The sequence below is a fragment of the Taeniopygia guttata genome, chromosome 35, assembly GCF_048771995.1.
Source record: "Taeniopygia guttata chromosome 35, bTaeGut7.mat, whole genome shotgun sequence".
NCBI lineage: Eukaryota > Metazoa > Chordata > Aves > Passeriformes > Estrildidae > Taeniopygia > Taeniopygia guttata.
The window spans coordinates 3,906,334-3,913,832 of record NC_133060.1 but is presented as its reverse complement, the minus strand read 5'-3'; the positions used below and the strand labels follow the sequence as shown (position 1 = coordinate 3,913,832).

Genomic DNA, 7,499 nt, shown 5'->3' with positions numbered 1-7,499 from the left:
TAACACAATGAATAGGTGTAAACTTTGTGAGAAGGTATAAAAGACAGCCTGCTGCTAAAATAAGCAGAGAGAAGCCATCTCAAATGCATGGTTTTCTTCTGTGTGTTACCACTGTCTCAACAGCGACTTCCGAGTGCTCCGGGCGAATCAATTGGAGACTGTGCCCTCCTGAGCTGAAGAGACGTAAATGCTGATCCTCCTGGGCTCGGGACCTGGCCCCCAACAGCTGACAGGATCCGCGGGCAGAGCTGGATGGTGATCTTGGTCGCGCATCCTGCTCAGCTCCGATCTGCTCCGGGAGACCCCAAACCCTCTGCTGTGCCCCAGATCGGCCCCGGCGGTTCCTCCGCTGCTGCAGTACCTCCCGGCGATGCTGAGGTGCTGCTGCTCACCGGGAGCGTCACGGCAAAAAAATCTTTCTGAAAAGGGTTTTCAGTGGATGGGAGCGATTTTCCGGAGTTCCTGGGCTCCACAGGTTCCGTGGCTCCTTCAGTCATAGGCAGGGACCGACCGCGTGTGGAGCTGAGCTGTTACCTTGAAAGGTGTTACTTGATACTCCATACTTTACTTTTGGCAATATGAGGTCCTTCAGCAGCAATGTCTCTCCCAGCCACTGGTTACTGGCTCAGAACCAGCTTGAAACGTGGACAAGAAACCCTTAGTCCCAGCAGAAAAAGCTCTGCCATTACTTTTTATTTTTCACTATTTTATTTTATTTTATTTTATTTTATTTTATTTTATTTTATTTTATTTTATTTTATTTTATTTTATTTTATTTTATTTTATTTTATTTTATTGTTATTTTATTTTATTTTATTTCTGAGACATATTTAACTTTTTTTTTTTTCTATAATCCCGTGTTTATTCTCTATCCCCTCATCCACAGCCACTCTGGTGCCATCAGGCTCCGGCTCAAAGGGAAACCACAAAACCCTCTGGAAATAAAGCCAGTCTGGGGGAAAACCCTGCAGGGGGGATTGAATCCCATGGGCAGCGCTGGCTGAGAGCTGGAGATTCCAAATGCTCCAAGAGGCCAGAGAGAACTGCACTGGGGCCTCGGGGCCTCCCTGGGGGCACCTCTGACACTCCCGAGCAGTGACCCCTCCCACCCCCCCAAAATCTGCAGGTTTGGGTCATCTGAGGAAAAGAGCTGGAAAAAGGGACTGGAAAGGGAGGGGAGCTTGAGAGGATCCCTCAGCTATCGCCTGGAAAGGAAGGGCTTTCTGCAGGAAAGCCACAGGAAAATCCTCCAAAAACCAAAAAAATAATGATGAATTTTCTAACTCTTTCCTCTCCTGTTTCCAGAAGGTTCTGGCCGAGTCCTGCTGGGAGAAGCCAGGGGTGGGGGGAGGCTCAGAGTCTAACTGGGGAGAAATGTTTAACTGGGGCAAGGAAATTTTTATTGTAGGGAGAAAATGTGAATGGAGGGTATTTGAATGGGAGGGGATGATTTGAACTGGGGAGAGAAAATTAAGTGGGGGAGGAGCCCCTCAACTCTTGGCTGTGTCCCGAAGGTGCTGCCAGCGGTTCCCCTGCTCCCATTCCCAGGCTGGGGGTGCAGAGCTGCCGCTGCTCCCCAGGAATGTCGCAGGATAGAAACTCCATTCAAGCTTTTATGTTCCCAGTCACTCCCAATAGGATCCCAGTTACCCCAAACATGGTTCCAGTTTCTCCCAGTCATGCCCTGTATGGTTCCTTCCACTCTCAGTAACTCCCAGTAGGAGTCCAGTATGGCCCCAGTAACTTCCAGTATGAACCCAGTCACTCCCAGTCACTCCTTCTAGGATGTCATTTGCCCACATCATGGTCCCAGTTGCTCCAAGCATGATCCCAGTGTGAGTCCAGTCTCCCCCAGTATGATCCCAGTAACTTCCAGACACTCGCGGTATGTCAGGTTTAATCCCTGTTACCCCCATGTGAGAGACAGTCCGAAATTTCCTTCACTTGCCTCACAATTGTCACAAGGACCCTGAAGACCCCCGACAGGAGTTCCAGCTGGGCCGAGGTGGATGTGGACACTTGCCAAGTGACTGTTTGCAGGTGTGCTCGCTGTATTTCTACAGAACACTGCATTTGAACAGGTTGTGACAAGCGGTGGCTTGTCCCTGCACGCCTGCACCTGCTTCACAGACCAAGGGGTCTCTTCACAACGGCCCATCAGTCCTCCCCACCTTCTGGCCAGATGCCACTGGCTTTGGCTAAAGACTATATAAACTGTAACTTTTTGGCATGAATTTGGGTAACCCCCATGCAGGAGGGCGAATCCATGTGGCTGGACCATTGAGGGTCTCGTCTCACATGGTGGTAGCTATTCCCCTTTCTTTCTATCCTTTATTTCATTTTCTGTCTCCTCCATAACCTTTGTTGTTGGTACCACAAAAAAGGTGCATTTGTTGTGATTAAACTGATGGTCGCTGCTGTTTGCCTTTTTGCACTTTTGGGATTGGTTAATGAACCATCACGGCACCCCACATGAGCGGATCATTACACCCCAGTGTGATCCCAGTCACACTGAGATACTTCCAGTATTATTTCAATCACTCCAAGTATGACACTGTCAGTCCCAGTATCACCCCACCATGGGCCAGCTGCTCCCAGTAGGATCCCAGCTGCCTCCAGCATCTTTCCAATTGCGCTTTTCCAACACAACTATGGTTCCACACACTCCTAGTACTACGCCAGTCACTCAAAGCATGATCCTGTCAGTCCCAGTATGATCCCAATATGACTCCAGCATGGGCCAGCTGCTCCCAATAGGATCCCAGCTGCCTCCTGCATTTATTCAATTGCACCTTTTCACCACTACTATGGTTCTAGTTACTTGCAGTATGATTCCAGTCAGTCCCAGTATGATCCCAGTCATGCCCACTGTATCCCAACAGCACCCTATTGCCCTCAGCATGTTCGCAGTAGCCCTCAATGTGGTCCCAGTATATCCCAGTATGACCCCTGGTGCCCCAAATCTGGTCCCTTTGTGTCCTGGTCCTGGTATATCTGAGTGTTCCAGTCTGCCCCAGTCCATCCCAGCTTGTCACATTCTGTTGCAGACCCTTCTGGGCAGCTGCTGCCGTTTCCCAGATCCTGCCCACAAGCAGCCACTGAAAGCTGCCCCAAGATGCTGATGGGGATCAGGGGCTCCCTGTTTGGCTTCGACTTCCTGCCGCTGGGGCTCTGCTTCTGCCTGTGCAAGAAGGTCAGGGGGTTCCCAGGGGACGTGTCCCCTCTCCCCCAGAGTGTGTGTGCTCCCCCGGGGCCCCCAGCCCGGTGTCACCCCTTTTCTCTGCCCACAGAGCTCCTGAGCCACCGGCGGCCGCAGCCGCTCCCCGTGGCCTCGGGCCCAGCCGGGATCCCCGCTCCATCCCCACACTGATTTTGGGGGGGTCCTGTGTCCCCCCAGCCCTGCTGTCACTCTGTCCCTGCCCAGCTGCTCCCAGTGTTCCCAGTAAAGCTTCCCAGTTAAACCCAGCCCAGTTTATGGGGGGCAGTGGGGAGGGACTTGGGGGGACTCTGTGGGGGCATTGAGACTGGGGAGGGGAGTGGGAAACTGGCCCCGAGATGGATCGGGAATAGGGGCCCCAGTGTGTCCCCCCACTCTGGGGGGCCCTTGAGAGGTACTTGAACCCAAGCACGGCACTCTGCGAACCCCAGAAGGTGCTGGAACCCCCTGAAGCCACCAGGGAAATTTAGGGAGGGGGCCCATGGGTGGTGCCCAGGCTGGGCATAGAGTCTAGTGCTGCCCCAGCCCGACAGAAAAGGTGGGCCAAGGGTGGGCATTGGGCCTGGGGGGAGGAGGGATAAAGAAGGTAATCAGGAGGAGAGTAATGGAGGAGGAGCCAGGGGAGAAGGACAGGGAGGACGAGGAGGGAGAGATGAAGAGGAGGAGCAGTGACAGGAGCAGCAGCAGGGATTCTCCTGTCCCTGCATTCACCCAGGTGTCCATCGGGAGCCAGGAAGATGTGGAGCACCCCCAGCCAGATGTCTTCCCAACATGGATCACCAGGACCATGAATCACCAGGGCTCTGCCCAACAGGCATCACTGAGGATCATCCAATGTGGATCCTGCAATGGGGGATGGAGCTGGAGCAGCACACGAAACTCTTCCTGCACTCAGGGCACTCCACGGCTTCCTTTAGTGGCACCTCTGTTGGTGCTGGGTCAAGTTGGAGCTGCTGAAGAAGCTCTCCCCACACTCCCCACACTCGTAGGGCTGTTCCCAGTGCAGATCACTTGGTGTTGGATCAGGTCAGAGCTGTAACTGAAACCTTTCCCACAGTCCAAGCACTCGTGGGGCTTCTCTGCTCCATGAGCCTTCTCCACCACCTCCGAGCTCCATCTGGATCTCTGGATGTCTTCCTGGCTCAGGGGGGCTCTTTCCTCCCTGCAGCTCCCTGGGCTGGGTTTGCAGCCCCTCCTTGTGTGGGATCTCCGGGGTTTCTCCTCCTCCTCCATCCAGCCATAGCTTGGGAATAACAAATCCTGGTTTGGGGGAAAAAACAAGTGGTGAGCTCATTAGGTTGGGAGTTCCTCCTGCTCAGATCCAGGTCTGGAAGTCTCCGCAGGTTTTGTGTCCATAAATACCCCAAATCACCACGATTCAGCCCAGAAAACCGTTCCAGTGCTCCCTTGGCTCTGATCTCTCCACTCTGAGAGTGTTCTGGGGAGTCTCCCTTCCCTGGCCAGATCAGGGTCCTATGGCTCCTGGGGTTTCCCCCTCTCTGGGGTCCTGCTTAGAGATGATTCAGGGAGTTTTGGGAGTCCCAGAGGTCCCTTCTCCTCTCACTCTCTGGTCCAGTGTGCCAGGGATCCCAGAGATCCCCCTCTCCAGGCTGCCAGGGGTTCTCCATCTCCGGGATCGCCCCTGTCCCTTCACCCCATCCCGGCGTTCTCCTCCACCATTCTCCCGGCTGAGCCCCAAGGCTGATGTCGCCTTCCCACCCTGGCACTGGGCGGTCACCACATCCTAAAACATCCTCCAAAAAAGCATTTGTGGCTCAGATTTGGGGTCCTGCAAGATTCGAACACCCCTCCAACCCCAAAATGAAACCCTCCCAGGGACCCTTAAAGATATTAGGGACTCGAAGCTGGAAGCTGCCAGCTCCAAACACCCACCAAGGAAAATCCCGCTCGGGGATCCCCTGACAGGTTTGGGGGAGCTCCCCCTGCCCGCTGAGCTGCCGCAGAGGAAGGGCCCGGGCGATGCTCGGACAGAGACGGCAGAGACCACACTTCCCCTGCTGCTCTTCTTCCTCCTACAACTCTTCCTCTTTCCCTGCTCTTCCTCCCGCTCCTCCTACCCCGTCGCCTCTTCCATCACTACTGCCACGTCCCCTCCTTCCCAATCCTGCCTTCCTTTCTCCTTCTCTCCCCTCCTTCCCAATCCTGCCTTCCTTTCCTCTTCTCTCCCCTCCTTCCCAATCCTGCCTTCCTTTCCTCTTCTCTCCGGCCCATCTTCCACTCCTTCCTCTGCACTCCTCCTCCTCCTCAATCCCTCCCTCTGATCCCCCGGGCCTAGCGCGCACCCTTGGCCCCTCCTTTGCCCAAGGCCGTCCATTCCCGCGGGATGGAGCTGGGATGGAGCAGGGATGGAGCAGGGATGGAGCAGGGATGGAGCGGGGATGGAGCGGGGATGGAGCCGGGATGGAGCAGGGATGGAGCCGGGATGGAGCTGGGATGGAGCAGGGATGGAGCCGGGATGGAGCTGGGATGGAGCAGGGATGGAGCCGGGATGGAGCTGGGATGGAGCAGGGATGGAGCCGGGATGGAGCCGGGATGGAGCCGGGATGGAGGCGGGATGGAGCCGGGATGGAGCAGGGATGGAGCAGGGATGGAGCAGGGATGGAGCCGGGATGGAGCCGGGATGGAGCTGGGATGGAGCAGGGATGGAGCCGGGATGGAGCTGGGATGGAGCAGGGATGGAGCCGGGATGGAGCCGGGATGGAGCCGGGATGGAGGCGGGATGGAGCCGGGATGGAGCAGGGATGGAGCAGGGATGGAGCAGGGATGGGGCAGCGCTGGGCTCTGGGCTTGGCCTGGGTTACCCCACGTGTCTCATCCCCAAATTCCCCCGGCGGGTTATGTGAGAGCCCCGGCGCCTTTTGGGGTTCGCTTGGTTCCCTGCTGGAGTCCAGGTGCCTCTCAAGCCCCCCCCAGGGTGGGGGGACACACGTGGGCCCCCAAGTCCCTCCCCACTGCCCTCCCTGAACTGGGTTTAACTGGGAAGCGTTACTGGGAACACTGGGAGCAGGCGGGCAGGGGCAGAGTGACAGCAGGGCTGGGGGTACACAGGACCCCCCAAAATCAGCGTGGGGATGGAGCGGGGGGTCCCGGCTGGGCCCGAGGCCACGGGGAGGGGCTGCGGCCGGTGGTGGCTCAGGATCTCTGTGGGCAGAGAAAAGGGGGTGACACCGGGCTGGGGGCCCCGGGGGGAGCACACAGACTCTGGGGGAGGGAGACACGACCCCTGGGACCCCCCTTGACCCACTTGCACAGGTAGAAGCCGAGCCCCAGCGCCAGGAAGACGAAGCCCAACACGAACCCCTGATGCCCATCACCATCTTGCTGCGGGCGACATCCGGCAGAGTATCTGGGGGGTCCGCAGGGATCAGGACCCCCCAAAACCTCTCACAGACACCCCAAGCCCCTCCAAGCCCCCTCCCAGTTGCCTGTCTCCATCCCAAAACCCCCAAACCCTCTCCCAGTCCCTTTCCAGCCCCACAAGGACTCACCAAGACCCCTCCCAGTCCCTTCCCTGCATAAATACCCTCATTCCAACCCCCACTTTTGCATCCCATATCTCATTCCAGTCCCTCCAGGCTTACTCAAATTCCTCCCAGTTACACCCAGCACCTCCAAACTCCCTCCCAATTCTCACCAGGGCCCCCAGAACCCCATCCCACCCTCCCCAACATCCTTTAACCTCCTTCTCAGCCCTTCCACACCCCTAAGCCCCTCTCCCAGTTTAAGCCAGGCTATCTCAAATATTCAGTTACTACCAGCAGAACCCAGTCCCCCCAGTGCCTCCCCGCCTGTCCCCACTGCTGTGGAGGCCGGGCTGTGCCCCAGTGCCGGCTCAGGGGGTGCTCCAGGCTGACATGCTCCACCTGGCAGGTGTAGGTGAGCCCGGCCCGGGTTGGGGTTTCCAGCAGCACCAGGAGCTGGTGGGTCCAGTCCCCATTGGGGACCAGGTCAGTGGCCACCACAGAGAGCTCCTGCTGGCCCTGGAACCACCTCACCTGGATTTGGGCAGGGTAGAAATCCACCACGGAGCAGAGCAAGCAGCTGGGACCAAGCTAGGAGCTCGAGGGTTCCAGCGAGATGGATACACTGGGGAGCACCAGGAGAGAGTGGGGACACGCTGGGATCAGCAAGGGAGGGCACTGGGAGAGACAGGAGAGGGCTGGTGTGGCGTTGAGAGGGACTGGGTTGCACTGTGAGGACTGCGCGAGCACTGAGAGCGAGCGGAATGGAATGGGGGGCACTGGGAGAGAGGATGGACGTC

General features: G+C 57.0%; 1 pseudogene; it reads right to left on the bottom strand.

Annotated features, from left to right (window-relative positions):
- Window positions 1–4,034: 4,034 nt before the first annotated feature.
- LOC140681371 (class II histocompatibility antigen, B-L beta chain-like) overlaps window positions 4,035–7,499 on the bottom strand; it is a 51,631-nt pseudogene continuing 48,166 nt past the window's right edge.